Genomic DNA, 25,041 nt, shown 5'->3' with positions numbered 1-25,041 from the left:
AACTAAGTGGGTTAGTAAATGTAAAACACTTCGAATATAGCCCTGACAAAGTGAATGCTCCGTACTGTTGAGCTATGATGATTCAGGAGTCATGCAGTCTCTAAAATTGGCTTAAAGACAGTGTGACACTGTAAGATGTTTGCCTCACCACCTCCCACTTTTATCTAATGCTTCCTGGAAACACTGGCATATAGTTGTTAACACACTGGAGAGGAGTTGACTAGGTGCATTTTTTTTTTCTCTACAGCAACAGGAAATAAACAATATGTGCTGCATGTTGACTCAGAAGGCTCCACATATTTCACTATCAAGCCTGAATCTAATGCCAGTTTATATTCACTTCCAAGAAGAGACCACCTAATCACTGCCTGGAATATGTTTCCAGCCTGGTGTTGACATCCCTACTACCCTCATTTGAGACCCTTTAGATAGACCTCTGTCTTACTAAGTTGGCCTTCCATTAGACCCCAATTATCCCATTTTGGCTTCTCAGGACACTGTGGTGGGTTATCTAAAAAGAGAACTAGAGTAAACATTAGCAATGGCAACAACCAAACCTTTTCTTACCATTCCTGTGACAAAAATATCCTTCCTCTCAGTTGTTTAAGTTTGCTTAACTCTGCTGTCATCAATCATAGTAAGCTAGGTTTGTAAGTCTCATCACTACTGTGAGTTCTAGGCATGTGTTCAAAAACCGTGAATTACAGATGGGATACAAAAGAATGGTGACACTACTTCCAACCACCCTAATCTCTGGTTAATGCGATTTTGAAAATTACTAATATTAATATCAACCTAGGCAACAATATCATTTTCTTAATTTTTTTCTTCAAATTCAGTTCAAAGAACAGATGCATTGCTTCGTATTTCTAAGTACATTTAAGGAAATAAAACCTCAAGTATAAGAAAAGCTACTTCATGAGATAAGTTTTGTAATGTCAGAAAAGTTCTTATAAAGCTCATTTTATAATTTGCATGTATTTCTTAATATAGATGTTAAAATAACTAGAACTTTATGCTACCTGGGTTTTTTAATGATATATTTATCCTGTGATGCATTATTATTTGAGGACTGGAGGCCAAATATTTTGTAAAATTGGGAATTATTTAATACATAAATAATCACAAATTTATGCTATGCCTGTAATTTTATATTTCTTACATTCCTATGAAAATATGTTTTAAGTTACAAGATATTTTTCAAATTGAATACATGATAATTTGTGAAACTAGTTTTATGTACATTTAGACAAATACAATATGACATAGCACAGCTAATTCCCCATTTTGACATATTAAAATCATACCCTACTGCCAACACCCAGCACTGATGTCACCCCTCTATTAAGCTTTCTGGATCATTCTAATCAGAAGAATTTTCATCTTGTTCTAATTTCTAGCAATTCATGCATATGTAATTCATGATTCTATTAATATTATTTCCATGTGTTTTTTCCACCTATTAGATTGTAATAACCTTGAAAGCAAGAATAATTTTATTCAGCTCCAACAATATTCTGATTGTACTAGCAGGTTAATAATATTTATTGATTAAATACCTTTGTAGTGAGAGTAATTGTTAGCAAATAGCTAACTCCAACCCTTCCAAAATAAAGATGTACATTCAGGTAGAGAATATAACTTGGTGAATGTAGGTCATTCATTTGGTACAGAGACATCAAAAACATTTATAAAAAGAATGCTTTAAGTCTGCATAGACGGTTAAAAGCCTTAGCATACCTCCTGGGGAAGGGGAAAATAAAAGATTAGGTTCAGGATGATTCACAAATTTGAAAGGTGGGCTGATTGAGAAATTGGGATGAATTGGTTCAGAAAGGCCTATCTCCAAAATACTGCTGGTTTGGTTCCAGAGCACCAGAATAAAGTTAGTATCACCATAAAGAGAGTCACACAAATATTTTGGTTTATCAGTGCATATAAATGTTATGTTTACACTATACTGTAGTCTGTTAAGTGTGCAATAGCAGTATCTCTACAAAATGTACACACCTTAATTAAAAAATGCTTCATTGCTAAAGTATGTTAACAAGATCATCTGAGCCTTCAACTAGTGATACTTTTTGCTGGTGGGAGGTCTTGCTTTGACGTTGATGGCTGCTGTCTGACCAGAAGGTTGGTTGCTGTAAGTTGGGGTGGCTGTGGCAATTTGTTAGAATAGGACAACGAGGAAGTTGGCCACATCAATTTACTCTTCCTTTCAGAAAAATTTATCTGTAGCTTATGATGCTATTTCATGGCATTTTACACATGGTAGAACTTGTAAATGAAGTCGGTCGTCTTAAACACTGCCTCTGCTTCTGCTTCGTTAAATAAGTTTATCTAATAGTCTAAATCTTTTGTTGCCAGTTCAACAATATTCATAGTATCTTTATCAGGTGTAGACTCCATCTCAAGAAACCACTTCACTTATCTATAAGCAACTTCTCATTCATTCAACTTTTGTCATGAGATTGCAGCAATGTAGTCACTTCTTGAGGCTCCACTTCTAATTCTAGTTCTTTTATTATTTCCAACACATCTGCAGTTACTTCTTCCATTGAATTCTTGAATCCGGCAAAGTCATCCATGGTGGTTAGAATCAACTTCTTCCAAATTTCTTTTAATGTTCATATTTTGACCTCCTCCCATCAATCAGCAGTGTTCTTAATGGCATCTGGGATGGTGAATCCTAGGTTTACAATTTATTTTGCCCAGATTTATCAGAGGAATCACCATCTATGGCAGCTATACTTCATAAATATATAAAAATATATTTCTTTTTTTTAATTTAGAAATTTATTCTGTTTAATCCACAAGCTTTATATAGCTTTAGTTTAAAAAAAAAATCAAAAAAAAAAATCAAAACAAAAACAGTGAAACCAAGACACTATTCCAAAGTCTGGGCCCTTCCAGCCTTCCAAATACAAGAGGCTCTGAAAGTTGTATATACCAATTGGAAGAACAAGACAAAAATATGAACAGAGCCATGACATTTCATTAAACAAATTGTATATAACTGAAGGATCCTTTCTGGGACTAGCTCATTGCCTTTACAAAAGAAAAAAACAAAACAAAAAAACAAAACCAGAAGAACAGAATGAGAGTCCAGTGTTCCAAATCAACTTGTTACACATCAATATAAACCCACAGTGTCCTGGCAAACAACATGCTTTCATTTTCTGTCTCATCCTAGAGCTCGAATCCTGATTCATTTCAGCAGAGACTCCACAGGCAACAGGAAAGATTGTGGCATTAAAATATTCATTTATACTTTTGTGGTACTTCAAAACAGTGGTCTTATTTCTGGGCAAGCTTACAGACCATACAAGGTCAGAAGCATAACTAAGACTCGAATGGAAAAAATGTAAGAAGAAGAAAGAAAAACAAAAAGAAAATCAAAACCAAAAAACAAACAAAAAAACCCCTCTGGGAATAGCCAGGGCATTTAAAGGAACCATAAAAATGCCAACAGTATTTAAACCCCCTTTTTTAAAAAGGGAATTTTTTTGGCTTAAAATATTTCACTCAATGAATTATGTCAGCTGTCAATGAAAGAATGTCACTAATACACTTTCAAGTGTTATGATTTAAGAAATATATTTTTAATCCACAGTGTATTAAAAATATATTTCTTAAATCATAACACTTGAAAGTTGAAAATACTCTTTGAAGCATGGGCTGCAGAATGGGTGCTGTGTTAGCGGTCATGTAAACAGCATTAAATTAATCTCCTTATGCATCTTCATCAGAGCTCTTACATGAGTGACTTGGTGCATTGTCAATAAGCGGCGATATTTTGAAAGAAATCTTTTCTTCTGAGCAGTAGGTCTTAAGAGTGGGCTTAAAGTATTTAGTAAACTATGTTGTAAACAAATGTGCTGACATCCAAGCTTTGTTATTTCATTTATAGAGCACAGGCAGAGTAGATTGAGCATATTTCTTTTTTTAAATTATATTTTAAGTTTTAGGGTACATGTGCACAACGTGCAGGTTTGTTACATATGTATACATGCATCATGTTGCTGTGCTGCACCCATTAACTCGTCATTTAGCATTAGGTATATCTCCTAATGCTGTCCCTCCCCCCTCCCCCCACCCCACAACAGGCCCCAGAGTGTGATGTTCCCCTTCCTGTGTCCATGTGTTCTCATTGTTCAATTCCCACCTATGAGTGAGAACATGCGGTGTTTGGTTTTTTGTCCTTGAGATAGTTTGCTGAGAATGAGGACCTTCGAATTTTCAGGATAGTCAATGAACATTGGCTTCAACTTAAAGTCACTAGCTACGTTAACTCCTAAAAAGAGAGTCAGCCTGTTCTTTGAAGATTTAAACAGGCATTGATTTTTCATCTCTAGCTATTAAATTCCTAGATGACATTTTCCTCCAATATAAGGATGTTTGGTCTACATTGAAAATATGTTGGTTAGTGTAGTCACCTTCGTTCACCTTCATGAATTATCTTAGCTATACCTGAATAACTTGCTGCAGCTTCTACCTTACCAGTTGCTGCATCACCTTGCACTTTTCTGTTCTGGAAATTACTTCTTTCCTTAGACCTTATGAACAAACCTCTGCTGGCTTCAAACTTTTCTTCTGTAGCTTCCTCATTTCTCTCAGCCTTCACTGAATTGAACAGAGTAACTGCCTTGGTCTGGATTAGGATTTGGCTTAGGGAATGTTGTGGGTGATTTGATCTTCTATCCAGACCACTCAGACTTTCTCCATATCAACAACGAGGCTGTTTCTCTTTCTTATCACTCCTGTGTTCACTGAAGTAGCCTTTTTAATTTCCTTCAAGAACTTTTTCTTTGCATTCACAACTTGGCTAACTGTTTGGCATAAGAAACCTAGCTTTTGGTCTGTTTTGGCCTTCAACATGCCTTTGTCACTAAGCTCAATCATTTCTAACTTTTGATTTAACGTGAGAGATATGTGAGTCTTTCACTTGAACACTTAGAGACCATTGTGGAGTCATTAATTGGACTAATTACAATATTGTTTTGTCGCAGGGAATAAGGAGTCCTTAAGGAAGGGAGAGAGATGGAGAAACAGCTGAGCTGATTGAGGGAGCAGTCAGAACACACACTTATTGATGAAGTTTGTCATCTTACATGGCATGGTTCATGGCACCCCAAAGCAGTTACATTAGAAACATCAAAGATCACTGATCACAGATCACCATAACAGATATAATAATAATGAAAAAGTTTGAAATATTATGAATATTACCAAAATGTGACACCTGAAAGTGTCATGTGAGCACATAACGATTGTAAAAATGGCACCAATAGACTTGGTTGATGCAGAGTTGCCTTATCTGAGAAGTATAATATCATTAAGCCCAATAAACCAAGGTATTCCTGAAAACTGTTCCAAATGTAATAGCTATATAGACTTATGGTATTGTGGATAGGATAGGAAAAATAAAATTTTATGATTCATATGCTTCCCTTTTATCATATTCAATGGGCACATTACATTTTATGATTAGTTGTAAGCAAGTTTTATTTTGTATATGCTATTGGGAATCTACTTATCTTACATTTATTAATGTTTACAAATTATAATTTGTAAGGGCAAATTCCGTGTATTTTTCTCAGAAAATAAATCTTTTTTTTGTTCAGAAAGCTTATATAATGGTTTTTAAGAAACACAAATTCTAAAAATACATCTTATAATGTAAATACTTTTTTTCAGAAACCTCTCTTAATCATTTTTAAAATACTACTGCGAATGTAATTTCCCAAGGCCAAATGTCAGCAGTCAGTAATAATAGGTATCTTAAATCAATCATCTCAACATTTTCAAGCCTCATAGATTTTTTTTAAGTATATAGTGAATGGGATGGCATTAGGGGAGCAATTTGCAAGTCTATTTCTGGAAGACATTATTCATGGCAATAGCACATAAGACCATTTTGTCCTCTTGTTTTCGTTTTGGTTCACTGACCAAAGGACAACATTTATAAAGTAAATGTACAAAAAAGTAAAAAAAAAGGATAGTGTTACAGTGTTTTTTAACAATTTTGGGGGGGGGGGTTATTGGAAAACCCTCCTCAGGAAAATAAATAAATGAATTCACAGCTGTATTTGCGCTAGACACTATTAGCAATGGGATTTTGGTAGCAGAAAATGCAGTTTCCCTAATGAGACAATGCCTTAGTCAGCCTGGGGGTTGAATTAGAAGAGGGCTTTCATAATGATGTTCAGATTTTTGAACTGCAGTGGTGCCTATGTTCTTAGTAAGTTGTTTGGGGAAGAAGAGCAGAAAAGAGTAATAGATTTCGAAGAAAATGATGAGTTTAATTTTAAATGTGTTTAAGCTGAGGACCTTTGAAGAAATTTGAATAGAGACATTTACATGCATAGATAATATTCTATTATGTACATAGAAATTTCTTAAAACAAGTAAGTTTCTATCATCAACCTTCAAGCATGAATTTCTGTATCCCAAAAATATTTTGCTCAGCAAGGCAAAACAAATGCTAATGCAGGTGTTTGCTCAAATGTTATGTTTCAATAGATCCTTTCCTGACTACCTTAAAAAAAATGAAATGTTCCTCCCTACCCACACACTTCCTATTCTACATTTTCTGCATCTTTTCTCCATATCACAAATCACAATGACATTTAATATATTGAACTTATTTTTTATCTCGTTTTCCCTATCCACACCACTACAAAGTCCCTCCTGTAAGGCAAGGGCTTGTGTTCAATGCCGTATCCTCAATAGCTAAATTGGTGCCAGTACGTGCTCACAATTTTGTTGAACAAATTAATGAATACAGAGTCAATCGTTAGTTCCTGAAATTCTGTATCACCAATCTTTTATGGTAAGACCGTTTTACCATTAAAAGGGAAGAAACATATTTCCCCAATTTAGAAAAGTAATATGATTATATCACTCTCAATCTTGGCTATACACCAGGCTAAAATGCAACAGTTGTGTGTCCACATATAGAAAAACACAGCCACACTTATTTTTATTTTTTTAAAAATCATTTATAGACATTTTCCAAGTGTGTGAATCCTTAGTATTATTAGCCCTGAGCAGATTGCACTATATCCAGGTTAATTCTCTTTAAAGTACTTGGAGCATTCCTGAAAGAATGAAAGTTTACGGTCAAGCAATGGACTAAGCATAAAGATATCAAATAGGGAGAATATGAAAGGACAATGAGAAGTGCTTCTCATGAGTCTGATGCAATTTCTGTAATTTACTTTATTAGATATTTCATTCCTCAGGGTTAAGGTCTGATTTAAAATCCTTTAGAATGAAAATGCCTCTTGAAGGGTGTATATTTTTTATTTATCCTTTGGCATTAATAAGTTAGCAAAGCAATTTCTACTGTGGAGGCTGAAAGGAGGATAACAATAGATGTAATGTCTACAAATGAATGGAGAGAAGATTGGAAGATAAATCACTGCTTAGAAACCATCAGGCTCTCTATTATGATTGGATCTAACACCACAGTGTCTAAAGAGAAAGGACACGGAATGCGTTCAAATGCATTTATAAACAAAATGTCAATGGTCATAACTCACAGTGACTTTTTAAATATTTTTTATTATTATTTTTGAGATGGAGTTTCACTCGTGTTGCCCAGGCTGGAATGCAATGGCGTGATCTCAGCTCACTGCAACCTCTGCCTCCCAGGTTCAGGGAATTCTCCTGCCTCAGCCTCCCAAATAGCTGGGATTACAGGCATGTGCCACCATGCCTGGCTAATTTTTTGTATTTAGTAGAGATGGGGTTTCACCATGTTGGTCAGGCTGGTCTCAAACTACTGACCTCAGGTGATCCATCTGCCCTGGCCTCCCAAAGTGCTGGGATTACAGGCATGAGGCACCTGTCCTCATATTGACTTTAAAATAAAGACATTTGTAATAATCTATAGTAAATATCCTGAGTAGAGCAGGTATGGAGATAATTAATTTCATAACTCAAAATTCCCGTGAAGCATCCAGGTTCTTTGATGACATCTTTCATCCCCACCATTCTTAGCTTGTCTGTTTCGGTGTTTCATCTATCTTGCCCCAAGTCACAATATGGTATAGCAACTCCAGTTTGCGTGTCCAGATAATAAAATATCCAGAAGAAAAGAGAAAAACAGCTTGTTCTCTGATTCTCTTTTTAAGAGTCAGAAAATATCTCCAAGAAGAAACCATGAAACTTAACCCTACATACCCAATTTTACACCAATAATTGTCAGGGGGAATGAGATTACTGGGTTTGTTTACTAATCTGGATTTACGTGAATCACATAGGTACTGGTGGACACACCAACGAAATCATCATCTGTATTTCATTAGGAAGGAAAGAGGAAGCGACCATAATGGGACAGTCTATTATGCCTGCTAGAGGAACCAAAAAGAGTATTAGAAACTAGGCATATTTAATTAAACCAATGTAGATATGGAAGAAGTCAAAAATGGGAAACAGCATGAATTGTCCCTTGTACAATCATATCAGATATTAAATTATCAAGTGAGCAATATTGTCCATAATCCTCATAAGTATTTATTTTAATAGTGTGAAATATGAGCATGATAGAAAAGAAAAATATACTTGTCACAGGAGCAAATTGTCACAAAAGAATTTTAAATTCCCCAGCAGGTTTTTACATGTGAAATTTCTTTGTATATTTGTGTTAGAAACATCTAATTCTAGAATGAGTGTAATAATAAGGAATTAGTACTCTATCTACTTATCCATAATACTGAAAGTTTTAATCTTTTTAAAAGTAAGGCACTAACAATGTTAGGTGTGTTTTGTTTACTTTTTTAGATTTTGTTTTTAGACCAGATCAACTATCCAGTTTAAAAATTGGGTTGGATACAATGTAGGTATAAAAGTTAGTCAAATGATCTGAGTAATGCTTTAGATATTGAGTATTAAAGATATTTAGCCCCCGATTCTGTGTCCTCTGTGTAAACCAGGAAAGCAACAATATAGCTTGTCTTATCAGTGTCTTAATTATTGCTTTGCTGAAGTTTCTCTCCCAGCTGGTAAGGTAGTATGGTGGTGAAAAGATTATTGCTAAAAGACTGTTAATAATCAATTGGCCTGCCTAATAAACATGGATATGATAAGGTGAAAAAAGAAATGCGTCAGTTGATTCCATGTTCCAGATGATATGGACTCTAGAAAAATGTATGATAAAAGAAACATAAGCAGAGGCATCAGAAGAATCTACATGAGAATTTAAAGATGCAATAATAATACCTTAGAAGTAGGGGAAATAAAGAAAGCGAGAGAGGAGCAAAGGAGGAGAAGAAGGAAGAGAGAGAATATCAGATTAAATTAAATATCGATAAAAGATGTTCACGGTGACATAATTAAAAATAAAATGTAGCTTTGGTAATTAAAAATAGCAATAGGAAATCTTCAGTGTACACTAACATTTCATGACATTAATTTTAGACAATCTGGCAAATACCTACAAATTTTTTACTTCAGTCATTTGGTAGCTTTTAGTTAAATCTATCTGGAAGATTTGTGCTCAAGTTAAATATCTTAGTCATCTCCTGTGTGTTAAAATATACTAGCATGAGACTTGGCACCAAATCATAGGATGATGATGATGAGGATGATGATAATGATGCCCACATAATCTACTTGTAAAAATATAGATTAATTAAAATTGTACTTACTAATTTTAAACTTTAAACTATATTAAGACTTTAGATATAAATTTATATCCTGAATGTTAAAAAAATGGATGTTTGAATTTTATAAAAACAGATAAAGACTGGGAATATTAAATAAATCTTGTATTAGTTAAGAACTATATAGTGAGCAGTTTTTATTTCTTTTGTAATATTAATAACCAAAACAGTAATTGAGATTAAATTAAATTAATTAATTAAATAGAACTCTAAACATGGTGAAATGTTACACCCTAAAGTTCCAAAGAGTAAACTCACAGAAGTCTTGAGGTTTCACATATCAAACAAACTTTCAGCCATATGTAACTGTCTTATTTCTGAATTTCTCAAAAGAATTTTTAAAATATAAATCTTTCTACATGGGTAAAACCTTTAATATTACATTTAAAGGAGGAAAAGTAATAACTTTTCCTTATCTACAACAAGGTTCCTGGACAATTCCCTTATCATAAAAAAGATTAATAAAAGAAAAACAAAGCATATATAAGTTTTATATGACATTGAAACCTACAGAAATGAAGAACCAGAGACCCAGGGAAAATACTATATTTTAATGAACAATCATGTAGAAGTATAATTGGAGGACAAAAGGGTATGATCTAAAGGTCATTAGCTGGGGGTAACTTAGCAAGGTCTGTCTGTTCAGATTCTTTCCTGTGTCTGTATGTGACATTCTTTCCCTCTGGATGTAGGGCAGGGCACCAGTCATAAAAGGATCTCCAGGGGAGTGGGAAGGAGACTGTCAGAGAGTGACCTGTCTAGGCTTTATGACCTGCTTCAGGGAGAAAGGGGTGAGGGGAATTTTGGTTTCTGAGCCTTAGTTCAGGAGAGAAAGGGTGGAAAAAGATCTGAGACCTTCCAACTTCTGTGATTTTATCAGTTTCCCTCAGTTTAAAATACTTAGTTTGCCAAGATCCTATATTTTGATGTATTGTTTTCCGAGCCCCGACATACATAATTTTAAAATAAAGCTACTTAAAAAAAAAGAACCTAATGTTTTGAATAAGTAAACAATTTTTCCATTGTCATGACACTTCTAAGATTTTAAAGCACACTTTAAAATATAATGAGTGTTAATTTTTTTGGCTTACCAATTTAATGGATAACAGAATAAAAAATGATTGATTTTTAAAACTAATAACAGTCATTAACATTTAATGAAATTCCACTCCGTGCTGGGAAATCTTCTACTTTACACATATTAAATAATTTAATCTTCACAATAATTTTGTTAAACACTGTTAGTATGCCCATTAAATGTTATTCTGGGAACAGTTCTATTTCGTTCCAATTTATTATGCTTTTTTTCAAATTTTGCACTTTACATTCCTAAAAACTGATGCGATCAGAAAATTTAACCAAGGTCTTGTAGCTTTTCTGAATCATCTAAAGAAGATTAGATTGTGTTAATGAGACAGTCTTCTTTATTAAGGTAGAGAGTCTACAAATTATTAAATATTTTTAAGGATAAAACTTTGAGCTAAGGGTAATTTATGGATTTTTTAATCTGATGATCATAACATTTGCTCAAGAAAGAGAAACTACTCTTAATATGGTTTTTTAAATATATGATTACAAATGTTACTGATGACTAAAATAGTGAAAATAGCCAATACACAAACAAAACAAAAATCCTGGCTGCACATGAGTAGAGTGGAAAGACCTATTATGTGTGAAGCTAATACCTGTTTTATGTCTTTACTAACACTATAATTTTGAGCAAGTTCCAAGTTCTTAGTGAAAACTTTAACTACCATAGATAGCCGTGTGTGTGTGTGTGTGTGTGTGTGTGTGTGTATGTGTGTGTGTGTTACTTTACATATGAAAGTAAGATAGAGGTGTTACGCATTTTACAAGCAAAAGGCACATCCTTTAAGAATCATGCCAAGGAGGCTGAATCCAAAATCCAGGTGTGTTTTAAAAACTTTCCAGGGACAGTTAAAATGGCCGTTCAAGTGAAGAGTCAGAGTTAGAACTCAATTTTACCCTCATTTGGTTGGCAGGCACTGTGTTAGATGAGGACTATTGTTTGGTCAATATTTTCCAAAGGGCACTTTTTCAAATTCAATCTAAAAGCTATGTTTTTCATGTCACCATGTTTTTGAACTGTATATAACTCTGTGTGTGTGTGTGTGTGTGTGTGTGTGTGTAGCCTAAAATGCCCTCTCCTTTTCACCATCTGTGTTTAGTTAACCTGTGTTAATCTTTAAGATTTAGTTCTGTGTGTCAACATTTAGCTCTGTGAGCAGCTCAGTACTATTCACTTTCAGCTCTGTACTCCTGCAGCTCCTTCCTTTTTTATGGATATTCCTCACTGCATTTTCACCCTGTAAGAAAGTTGCTTGTTTCCTACCAGTCACACCATTCCTTTACATGGGAAAGGGACATTCTTTGTCTGATGTTGTGTTAGCAGAGCCAAGAACAATTTCTGGCACACAGTAGGTGTCAAATGATTTTTGGAGAAGAAAAGGAGGTAGAAAGAAAGACAAAAAAAAGAAAGAAAAATCTGTGATGCTGGCAGATGAATAAATTTCCATTCAATTGATATATATTAATTCCATTCTTAATTGGTTCATCTTAATTGTCTTCTTTTGTATCTTATCCATAATTTTAAAACCAATTAAGTGAAATTCCCCTATGTATTGGCAACAATATTAAGTTATAAAACATTTCATGAACTTGAAGTAGACAAACATGCAGCAACTCAATTCCTCTGGGAGGAATGCCTATGTATTTTCTTATTCTATAGCCATATCAGAGAGAAAGTAACAGTGAAGGGAACAGACTGACACCTTTACTTCATGTGTATGGCTCACCTAATACCGACTTGTCCTTGTTCAAAGCTTTCTGCTTTTATAAAGCTCCTATTCGTTGCACAAGAAACCATATGAGAGTTCTTGCTTGGGCATTTTCCTCATAGGGAGGAACCCGTCCCAGAGTGCAGAAGGGCTAATCTTCCAGGAAACCATTGTGCAGGATCATTTCACTTACCTATGAGGACCTGTAGTCAAGGGAGTCTTTTATTTAGTCTGTCTCCATTTTCCTCTCATTTTATTGTTATTTTTCTTTCCTCTTTTATTTTCTCTTTGAAAAAAATTACTATCAATTTCCATTTGTGATCATGGCTTTGTGTTTTCCCAGCATATAAACTCTCTTGATATTCTGGATTTTGATGTATAAAGCTGCAGCTGCCCTTTAATTTGAGGCATTAAATGATGCAAAATTTAATATTCTAACTTAAAATATGTGGAAATATAATTGTGACCTAAATGAAAAATACTATAATCTCAAATACTGAAATAGTAAATTAGTAATAAAAATATTGTGTAATGAAAAATGAGTATTTGATACTTTTAGACTACAAATTTGGGAAAGTAATGACAAGAAAGTGATATTATTTTAAATAAATTATCTTTCCCAAATTAAGTTAATTAGACCTACCTCAACCTAAAAAAGAGACAACCAGTTATAGAGTTTAAAAAAGGAAATCAAATATGCATATAATTAAGGTGGTATTATACTGGTCAGTGCTAATGGAATCGCAGATTACGAGAGATGAGAAAAATTCAGTAATTACATTGTTAGAATGATAAAATAAATTCTGGCATCTGTTGGAGAGAGAATGATATTGACCTGTGATAGAACTACTCAATTTAAGAGAAACATGACTAATTAGCAGTATTCAGATTTTGTTTATACACAAATCATTATATCACCAACTCAAGTTACTCTGAGAACACATTTCAATTTTATTTTGTTGCCAAAATGAGGATACTCTTCAAAGTAATTTTCTCTCAAAACTGTGTCATGTTCAATTAAGTTAATCTCTAAACCATGAGAATGATATTAACAAATAGAATACTTAATTATTATTATTGTTGTTGTTGTTGTTGTTTTGAGACAGGGTCTCATTCTCTTGCCCTTGCTGGAGTGCAGTGGTGTGATCGTGGGTCACTGCAGCTTCAACCTCCAGGGAACAAACCACCCTCCCACCTCAGCCTCCTGTGTGACACCACACCCAGCTATTTTTTTGATTTTTTTATAGAGGTGAGGTCTCTCTATGTTGCCCAGGCTGGTCTCAAACTCCTGGGCTTAAGCGATCGTCCTTCCTCAGCCTCCCAAAATGCTGGGATTACAGGTGCAAGCCACTGTGCCAGGCATGAATGCTTAATTATTTTGACCACTCTTTTATAATATCACAATAAAGTTAACTCCTGTGCTTACAAGTTATAACTACCCAAGGGCACAGCCTTTTCCATTAAAATTTTGTTTAATGGTGGAACAGGCATGATTATACATGCAAATATATACTATAGAGAAAACTATTAGTGTGTGTTGGAGGTTTTTAAGGCCACACAAGGCTACAGGGTGAATTGAGCCTGCTATGCACTGGGAATGATGGCAGCTTAATGATGACACTTCCTCCATTCGTTGCTCCCACTGGTTTCTGCAGATAGAAAAATCTATAGTGAATTTAATATCATTCCCTTGAAAGAACATTTGGGAATAGGGCGTAGATTTAGTGAGATCAAAGGAAAAATATCCACCCTGTCTATCATTACTCATGAGTTTATTGGTCATTTCCATTGGACCAGCCCTTAAATCTGACAGTTCAATTTTAATTTACCTTTTCATTGCTTTTTCTCTGATATCTTCTTCCCATGATGAATTTCAGTTTAATTTAATTTGACAAAAACACAAAGATTCTTCTGACGAGATAATTATTTTGGGCTATTTTATAAAGGTATTTTGAGTTTACAGGGCAGAGGAAAAAAGGAAGTTGTTAACAAACACAAATGTGTAGCTCCGGCATGCCTAACAAATCCCTTTATGCATTTTTTCTGCTGTCTTTTCTTTCCTTCCCTTCTGAGACAGATTAGTAACAGACGTAATTCAGGCTGCCAGCTACTCCTTCTTTATTTGCGATTATTCCTTTTTATCATCTCATGTTCCTTACTACTGACAATTATGGAAAGCTTATGTTAATATCAGATTGTCTGTAAAATATAATTCTTTATAGACATGAAGATAATAGGAATATTTGCTCTTATAAAATGAGACTGGCATAAAGGATTGCATAGTTAGAGAAAATTGTTGCTTTAAGAGTCTACCCTTAAAACGGCCGTGGAAACATACATTGACTTTTCTGTGTGGGCATGACACTTTTAGGAGGATAGGAGTTGTAGGTAAAACTTCCTACTTTGGGAGGCCAAGGTGGGCAGATCACGAGGTCAGGAGATCGAGACCATCCTGGTTAACACAGTGAAACCCCGTTTCTACTAAATTAGCCAGGCGTGGTAGTCCCAGCTACTCCGGAGGCTGAGGAAGGAGAATGGTGTGAACCCGGGAGGTGGAGCTTGCAGTGAGCCGAGATGGCGCCACTGCACTCCAACCTGGGTGACAGAGCGAGACTCCGTCTCAAAAAAAAAAAAGCTTCCTAAAGGTTCACCCACATTTAATTTCCTTGTTCACATTATTTTTACTTAGTGGGAGATAAAGTTTGTGAGGTATCAGGATGGGATTAATCATTTAAATTTCCTTTGTGGAGCAGAATGAAGTGAAATTAACTCAGTGTTTTAAGTTTTCATTACTTAACAAATTACATTTTGTCAGGAAGAATTTTACGACATTTATTATTGGGTCTGAGGATGTAGATAGTAATAATTAGGATACTAGTTTTGCTCAGGTGTCATATGTCACCTCAGTTGTAAGTTCATAGCTACAATGTTGCTCTAACGTATGGGCATAGTTGGAAGAACTAGTATCAAATCAAAATGAAACTGACATAGATAGAAATTGGAGAAGAAAGCTCTTCAAAAATAGGAAGTGGACTTATATGTAATTAGTCTAAAGGGCCTGATATTTTATGGCAACCTCTGTTAAACTTCCATCTCTGTGAATAAAGAGCTACGTATTTGTTATGTTGCTCCCGTTTTCTGGGACTCAGATTTTTCATCTGTAAATGATCAAAATGCAGGGTTACTGGGTGAATTAGACAAAATGTTTGTAAGGCACCTTATAAAAAGTGTTGTATATGATGAATATTCATTAAATAATTGCTATAAATTCACAAAAAAGAGGTTGAATAAATTTAACATTTTCAACATTTTGTTTATCAATGATGTGAAGTGTTGTTAGAATTGTTTCAGAAATAATTTATATTATCTTAATTTTCTGATATGAGAATACTTAACACTGTTTCCTCTCAGTGTAGGAATTCCATTGTAAGTCTTATACTTGTAAATCTTATATCACTTTCAACATATGGTTCAATTCATAAATGAAATGTTATAGGGATTCCACTATATATATTTTTTATTTTATTTTATTTATTTTCTTGAGATGGAGTCTCACTTTTGTCCTCCATGCTGGAGTGCAGTGGCATGATCTTGGCTCACTGTAACCCCCGCCTCCAAGTTCAGGTGATTCTCCTGCCTCACCCTCCAGAGTAGGGGGGATTACAGGCACCCGCCACCACCCCTGGCTGATTTTTTTGTAATTTTAGTAGAGACAGGGTTTCATCATGTTGGCCAGGCCGGTCTTGAACTCGTGACCTCAGGTGATCCACCCACTATGGCCTCCCAAAGTGCTGGGATTACAGGCGTGAGCCACCGCACCCGTCCTTCACTATATATATATTTTGTTTTTTTTTTTTGGGACGGAGTCTCGCTCTGTCGCCCAGGCTGGAGTGCAGTGGCGCAATCTCGGCTCACTGCAAGCTCCACCTCCTGGGTTCACGCCATTGTCCTGCCTCAGCCTCCCTACTAGCTGGGACTACAGGCGCCCGCCACCGTGCCCGGCTAATTTTTTGTATTTTTAGTAGAGACAGGGTTTCACCGTGTTAACCAGGAAAGTCTCGATCTCCTGACCTCGTGATCCACCTGCCTCGGCCTCTCAAAGTGCTGGGATTACAGGCGTGAGCCACCGCGCCCGGCCTCACTATATATTTTAAATTGCCTACATATATTCAGTATAAAAAAGAAAGATAAATCCAGGTATGATAAATGTTAAATTTACCTTAGGTTTATTAAGGGACTGTTTCAGAAAAAGTCTTCAAAATGTTTAAAATTTGTTTATATGAATTTGTTTCTAAAACAAAACTATGTCTCAGTACAGAATTCTCCAATTCAGTTTTATGCTAACTATGTCCTTTCTTCAAGTTCTAGTTTTAAATGGTCCATCACATATCCTATATATTTTGCTTAATTCAAATTAATGTTGCCTTTTATTATTTGTCCATTCTGAGAACAAAGTGTCAGTCTTGGTGTTAGGAAACCACTCAATTTACATGAAATATCATCTGTTCAAGAGGGTTTTGCATACATTTCTTAAGCTATTTTTTTTCTGAGTGACCTGTAGAAAGAAAAGGTGGCAATTCTGTTTTTAGTCTTTTTATCACTTCCACTTTGACAATTCTCACATTCTTAATATTCTACATCACAGGATTCATCTCAAGGAATTACCTTTGTGCCTGTTATTTTTACCTAGTTATTCATTAATAGCTTCACATTGGTGTTTGTATATGTGTCTTTCTGTGTGTGCATATTTGTGTATAAAATTTACCTAAGGCCGGGCGCGGTGGCTCACGCTTGTAATCCTAGCACTTTGGGAGGCCGAGGCGGGCGGATCACGAGGTCAGGAGATCGAGACCACGATGAAACCCCGTCTCTACTAAAAATACAAAAAAAAAAATTAGCCGGGCGTGGTGGCGGGCGCCTGTAGTCCCAGCTACTCGGAGAGGCTGAGGCAGGAGAATGGCGTGAACCCGGGAGGCGGAGCTTGCAGTGAGCCGAGATTGCGCCACTGCACTCCAGCCTGGGCGACAGAGCGAGACTCCGTCTCAAAAAAAAAAAAAAATTTACCTAAGCATTTTTTTGTTTGTTTTTTTTGTTTGTTTGTTTTGTAGACATGGGGTCTCACTGTGTTGGCCAAGCTAGTCTCAAACTACTGGGCTCAAGTGATCCTCCTGTTTCAGCTTTCCAAAGTGTTGGGATTACAGGAATGAGCCACTGCACCCAGCTAGAATTTACCTAAATTTTAAATCAAGAGATTTTTCTAGGATTTTTTCTCTGATATCATTCTGCTGTTGGATATCAAGAGAAAGATGTTAGGAAAACACACTTTGGTAAATTGGGAAGGTATGACAGGTATACACACAAAGCATTATGAAACCACAAAATGTGTAGACAGAAATACCATTCTGTTGTTAACCTTCCAGAGTTAGTGTCAAACTCCACAGGTTTAAGGACAGGACCACCAAGAAAACTGTTATCACTTCAAATGCCAGCCACAAATTTGGGAGTCACCAGGCCACCTGTACTTCTGTTCAACTGACTACAAATATGGTAGTTTCCCATGACCGCCCTCCAGTTGGATACTTCACTGAATGATTCACAGAGCTGAAGAGAGGACTATACTTATGATTACAGTTTTATTATAAAGAATAAAAACCAGGACCAGCCAAATGCAAAGTCTTAAACACAAAGCTTCCAAGCCCTCCCCTCATGGAATTAGAGTGCATCACCCTCCCAGCACATTGATGTGGTCACCATCCAGGGAAGTTTCCATGTCCAGAGTTAGGATTTTGTTATGTAGGTATGATTAATCACTGAGCATGTGATTGAACTCAATCTGTAACCCTGTCCTATCCCTGGAGGTCAGGCTGACTCAAAGCCCCAATTTTCTAATCACATTATTGATCATTTCAGTGACCAGCCCCCATCCTGAGATATCTCCTTAGCATAAACTCAAGTGTAATTCAAGGGGCTCATAAATAACAGAGACTCATCTTACCTGGGGTTTTTTTTTGTTTTCTTTTTTCTCAGGAGCCAGGGACAAAGGCCAGTCAAATTCTTTACTATGCAATGTTAAATATAAAATTAGGTATTTTATCTTAGTAATACACATTTTCTCTTTTTGCTACCCACTGAAAGTCTGTTTTACAAAATATTTTAGCCTTTGAAGAATGACTTTAAGAAATCAACTTAAGTATGCCATAATGGTATTGAACTTTTTTGGTAGTAGAAGTCATCTAAATTGACTGCATTTGTTTAAGATGAATTGGAAATTTTAATCAAATTATTCAATAAATAATATGCCAAAAAATCACACTCAGGAGGATTCAATGAATAGAAAATATTTTTTAAGAAGTGTGCAAAGAGGAAAACATAAAGATTTCCTATAAAATTAAGTATCAACTAAACATATTAAATTACCATAGCTTAAAAGCTTTGGAATATCTTGATTTGAATGAATAACTTTCCTATATTTAAGTAAAGTTTTTTAAAAATATAAATCTGATTGGAATGGAATTAAGAAGGCATGACATTTTAGCATGTTTTCTCTTAAAAAAATATTTGTTAAAGGCATTCTAAGTAGAAACAAAGACAGAATCTGCAAAAATGTTTGAATTACACATTCTGAATATGAAAAGTTCAGAATTTGATATTAGTTTAGCAGATACCTTAGCATTTGTAAAGAGGTTTTATTTCCTCAGTTAAAAAACTTCCACCCTATAGAAAAAGCCAATGGAAGGTTTAAGCAGTGTCATATTTATGAACCAGAAAATGAATCTTTAAAGAAAATATGAAAAATACTAAAAACAATATGACTGTGTTAAGTCTTCAGATTATTACTAGATAAACAGCATTAGACTCGTAGAACAGTTGATTTAAGTGTGTGACTATATACAAATAATTTTTGTTATACTTAGTTTTTTTATGGTACGTATACTTTTTTATGAATATAAACACATTGTTTTTATTTCTTAAATAAAATTGTGTTTTTGAAAATAATGTGGACAGGATAACTTTTAATTTTGTTGATACAATGAAACCAATTTTTTGGTCAATGTATCACTATTTCAAAAATTATATATTTTTACAATATTCAGGGCCTCCTTTAAATTTTCAGAATTGTCCCATTTTTAACAAAGATTTAATGGTGAATCTACTTATGAAATGCCTATTATAATTATCTACATAATGATGAGCTATGAAATATGACCATTTAGAAATTGTACGCTTGTGGGATGTTATCATAGGTTCTCACTTTTTATGCCAACATCTAGAGTTCTTTGGTAATGTATGAATAAACAGGCGAAGGATAGATTCTCCCATTTTGTGGGTTGTCTTTTTTACTTTGTTGATTGTTTCCTTTGCTGTTCAAAAGCTGTTTAACTTGATGTGATCTCATTTGTCCATTTATGCTCTGATTGCTTGTGCTTGTGGGTATTACTCAAGAAATCTTTTCCCAGTCCAATGTCCTGGGGAGTTTCCTCAATGTTTTCTTTTAGTGGTTTTATAGTTTGAGGTCTTAGGTTTAAGGGTTTAATCCATTTTGATTAGACTTTTGTATATGGTGAGAAATAGGGATCTAGTTTCATTCTTTGGCATATGGATATCCAATTTTCCCAGCACCATTTATTGAAGAGACTGTCTTTTCCTCAGTGTATCATCTTGGAACTTTTGTTGCAAATGAGTTCACTGTGGGCATGTGGATTTATTTCTGGGTTCTTTATTCTGTTCTATTTTTCTATGTCTCTGCGTTCATGCTAGTACCATGCTGTTTTTGCTTACCATAGCTCTGTAGTATAATTTGAAGTCAGGTAATATGATTCCTCCAGTTTTGTTCTTTTTGTTCAGGATAGTTTTGGCTAGTGTCTGTGTGTGTGTGTGTGTGTGTGTGTGTGTGTGTATGTGTGTGGTTTCAAATAAATTTTAGAATTTTTTTCTAGCTCTTTGAAGAATGTCATTGGTATTTTGATAAAGATTGCATTGATTCTGTAGATTGCTTTGGGTAGTGTGGACATTTTAATAATATTGATGCTTTCAATCCATGACCATAGAATATATTTTTATTTTTTGGTGTCCTCTTCAATTTCTTTCATTCGTGTTTTATAGTTTATATTATAGAGATTTTTTCACTTCTTTGGTTAAATTTGTTCCTAAGTATTGTATTTTATTTGTAGCAAGTGTAAATGGGATTACTTTTTTTATTTCTTTTTCATATTGTTCACTGTTGGCATATAGAAATGCTACTGATTTTTGTATGTTGATTTTGTATTCTGCATCTATACTGAAATTATCAGTTCTGCTAGGTTTTTGGTGGAGTCTTTAGGTTTCTCCAAATATAAAATCATATAATCTGCAAATAAGAATAATTTGACTTCTTCCTTTCCAATCTGGATACCCCTTATTTATTTCTTGTCTGATTGCTTTAGGAAGAATTTCCTGGAATATTTTGCTTTGGGTGTTTTGTCCTAGGGGGATTTTGGAGCAGCCATATCAAAACAGCAATAAAATTTATTTCATTAAAAGGAAATCTCTTATTTACATTTTATGCCTGAGCTCCATTCCAGTTTCTGAGCCTCCATGAATCTCAGAGAAAGCTTAAGTGTCAAAGAAGGGGTGAGATGCTCCTGTATGTATCTCACCCCTTCTTCTTTAATACAGAAGAAAGTGACAAAGTTTGTCAGACCAGATAACCACATTTTAAGGTCGAATTGACCTTAGCAAAATTTCACATACATTGGTTATTCATGGGCAATTAAATAATTCCTTGCCCAATATGACTGGTTTTGTTGATTTTCTCCTGCTTGCCTTAATGATTATCCTGAATTCCCACAGGTTGGATTAGGCTGTAGTGGGCCTAGCTAAGTAATGTGGAATAGCTTTTGTTATTGTTTCAACCAGGTTTTCAGATCTATCAGACATTGTTTCTGTAGTGAAGAGAGCAATTATAATAACCCTGGGTTGAGGCCTTTTCTCTCAGATCAAGCCTGAACCTAAATGAATTTAGGTTCCATTTAGGAGGGATTACCTTTATTTTTTCATTAAGTGCAAATGCTGTGGGCAAGATGGTAATACATTTATTTAATAACAGCTTGATAGATTACATTTTATCAGGGTCATGAGAAACAGAATATTTAAATTATAAGCGAACTCAGTGGCCTTCTAATTCAACCTTCCTCCTAACCTGAGAACATCTGTGACCTCTAATTACCCATTATGAGTACTTAATGCACGGGTAGTCACAATTTTATGAAGATACCTAATCATTATTTCAATGGGCCTATCTGTCAATGATAATAAACAATAACTGCTTATTGAGTCATTCAAAATTTAGAACTTCATTTTGGCCTATCTGGGCTCTGCAATGAACTATCAGTGAAGGAGAAAAGATTGAAGTCCGAAATGAGCCAGTGCTCTAGTGAGGAAAGGCCAGGAATTCCATAGCTAACTTGGATGTTGGGATTTAGTAATAATTTAATGTGTAAGAAACACAGAGCTGTAACAGATGGTGGGAGAATATGACTAATAGAATATTTCACTTTTGCCATACTTAGAGTAAGGGGCATATGTGACTTCCAGGTACAGTTGGCCCTCCCATTCGTGGGTCCTGTATTTCTGGATTTCAACAACTGAGGATGAAAAATATTTGAAAAAATCAATAAAAAACAGCATTAAAAAACAAGTACAAATGTAGTATAACAACTCTTTACATTAGCATTTAGATGGTATTAGGTATTATAAGTAATCTGGAGATGATTTAAGGTATGTGGGAGGATGCATATAGGTTATATGCAAATACTATGTCATATTTTTTGAGGAACTGTGCATAGGTTATATGCAAATACTATGCCATTTTATATCAGTGATGAGCATCTGTGGATTTTGGTGTCTGTGGGAGGTCTTGGAACCAATACCCTATTGGTGGGGGACGGATACCAAGGGACAACTTTATATTCTTTTGTAAGGGAAGGAAGACTTTATCATCTGAGTGATAAATTTGAGGCTATAAGATAAACTGACAGCAGGCAGAGTAACAAGAAAAACAGTATACACATTTATAGTGTGTCCGGGGGCATCATATGACCAAAAAATGATTACTCACAACATCAGTGAGATCTAGAAGCTTATATATACCCGTTTCTTAGGGGAAAAGCAAGAGAGGATGTAGCCAATCTAGGGGACAGTAAATGATTTTTGAGAAAGATGAATGGGCCCTCAGAAGAATATGTGACAGCCTGTGACAACATCTGTCTGGATGGACGTCCACCCCAGTCACCATTCTTGTGATAGGAGTTAATCTTTCCTGATTGATGAGATTTCTGGGCGGTGATTTAGGACAATTACATTTCTTTCCTTCAGAGGAGGCAGAGGATGTGACTTCTTTAGGTAAATAAGCAGAACTCAGGGAAAGCCCCTTCATGCTTGTGCTGTTCCCAGGTGCTCTGAGTTTGAAGTAATCAGCATATCAAAGTGGCATATTTTGAGGTGCGATTTTCTGAACTTCACTTTGATTGTGATTAATGTTATCATTCTTATTTTATCTGATCTTCTATTTGTGTCTCCATCTACTGTTAAAAGGTTTTGTATTCCCAGTGTCTTCCTTTTATTATATACATTATGCCATGTAGAATCCATTTATCCTTATATTGAACCAAAATTTGCTTGTCTTCAACACAACTCTTAGGTACGAATTTTGATGACAAGCTTACAAAAATTTGTAATGACCCTCCTGAAATTTCACTTCTATAAGCTAAATGCTATTTTTGAGTGGATGAGTAAAACATATACCATGTTTCTAGACTTTTCAAATTATGCTTACTGAAACTCTTTTTAAAAGCAAAAAGCTCTTTCAGATGTTACATTTCCAGTGCAAAATCAAATGCAATGATGATAGCTTTACCATAGAAGTCTGTCCTGTTTAATCAAGGAGCAGACTTCAGGACTTTCTCTTGATGATACTTATAGATGGAAATACTAAATAAGTAATTCTAAAATAGTATGTGGACATGATAAGTTTTTTGTTCCACAGTTGCATCATTATATTGCTACATTGCAAAGGAACACTTTAAAGGCTACTTGAAATAAAATACTGTTAAATTTGTTGACTACTGTATTATGTGAGTTCATGGCTGCCTGTTTTTTAAGGTATACTATGTAAACAATCACTTCATTATAAATTCACAGTTTGAGAAATGGGGAGTACATTAAAGAGGGAATGTACTGCTGCTGAAGTTAATGGAGAAGTCAGATTTAATGAAGCCTTTGCAGTTTCTGGAGATATGTGACAGATTTCACCAAAGATGTTATTTATAGACCAGCTTTTCCCTTAGCTCAAGCTCAGATGCAAAATTTGAGGATGAATCTGCTTCTGTTAACCACTATCTCCTTCATGAATTTCTCTCAAAGAATATAAGATAATCTTGAGATGTAATTAAAATTGTGGCAAAAATTTCTAAGAGTGGACAATTAATGGTCACTGTGTATATATTTTCAATTTATCCTGTGGCTTGGATATATTCTTTTATAAAACCAATGGCATTATGCATCTTAATCTATTAACATTTTGGCTAATTACAAATAGTAGGTTAAATTAACTTTTTAAAATAGCCAGACAGTTTTTATACCTTATACGTAATTGAACAGTAGTTATTTGATGAAAAATTTTCTTCATTATATTCAAGATTGTTTTTGTTATAAATCCTTTATAGAGTTGTTCAGAGTAATCCTCCACAATCACAAAATTGTACGGATAAAACACCAGAAAGATAATTGTTGGAAATAGGTATTACTGCTAAGTAGAATATAATATGAAAGTTTCCTTTAGCAATGAAATTTCATATTATGATATTGATTATAATCTGAATAAACAATGCCCTTTGTGAGGCAGTATTTTACCTTCTTTTTTGAAAATAAAGAAAACTTTTATCCATCTTTAATCTTCTACCATTTTCTAATTCTCCATGATTGCTCAAATATATCATGTCCTTGTTGACATTGAGAGTTTTATTAGTATCTTGGGATATCATTCATTTTTGTCTGGAAACTTAAACTCTCGTGTATACTTCTCCATGTAACTAAAAAAAAAAAGGTTGGGAGATTTTATTCAAGTCCCCTTTTGTTTTCATTTGTTCATGTGCTTGATATGACATTAGATGTGCAATAGATAAGAGCATAATATATTTTTCACTCTTTCGTCGTTAGTTTGCTGTCTATTATTGCTTACTGACCAATTCTTCATTGTAATACCTAGACAGGAAATTGGGCAGAAAATTCTCACAATCAGACATGCGTATCACTGAATATGAAGTGACTTTCCAAAATTTAGGCCAGCGAAGTAGATAGATACAATGGATTATGATAAAATGCTAATATGCATCAGAGTTTTCCTTAAGAATAGGGATAATGAGTTGTCATTTTGTGAATTATTAAGATCTGTATGCTTAAGATTATGTAATTTGGCTTTCTGTGCATGGCTTTCAAAAATAGTATGATCCCTTTTCTCTATTTCTAACAAATGCAAAATCCATAGAAATGGAAATTAGCTGCAGCTGTGATTTTATGAATGGTTTCCTAGAAACTAC

General features: G+C 34.7%; 1 protein-coding gene and 1 long non-coding RNA gene across 2 annotated transcripts in view; one reads left to right on the top strand and one right to left on the bottom strand.

The window, feature by feature from the left end:
- HCN1 (hyperpolarization activated cyclic nucleotide gated potassium channel 1) overlaps positions 1-25,041 on the top strand; it is a 401,400-nt gene that overhangs the window by 111,319 nt on the left and 265,040 nt on the right. The gene's annotated exons all lie outside the window — the stretch shown is intronic.
- Positions 13,974-25,041, bottom strand: part of LOC131381611 (uncharacterized) — a 28,283-nt gene continuing 17,215 nt past the window's right edge. Inside the window, exon 3 of the long non-coding RNA XR_009210464.1 lies at positions 13,974-14,115. This is a non-coding gene — a long non-coding RNA (uncharacterized LOC131381611). The remainder of the gene's footprint in view (positions 14,116-25,041) is intronic.

The sequence above is a fragment of the Hylobates moloch genome, unplaced genomic scaffold (assembly GCF_009828535.3).
Source record: "Hylobates moloch isolate HMO894 unplaced genomic scaffold, HMol_V3 SCAFFOLD_17, whole genome shotgun sequence".
NCBI classification, from domain to species: Eukaryota; Metazoa; Chordata; class Mammalia; order Primates; family Hylobatidae; genus Hylobates; species Hylobates moloch.
The sequence above is the reverse complement of the archived record's forward strand: the minus strand, read 5'-3'. Positions and strand labels throughout refer to the sequence as shown.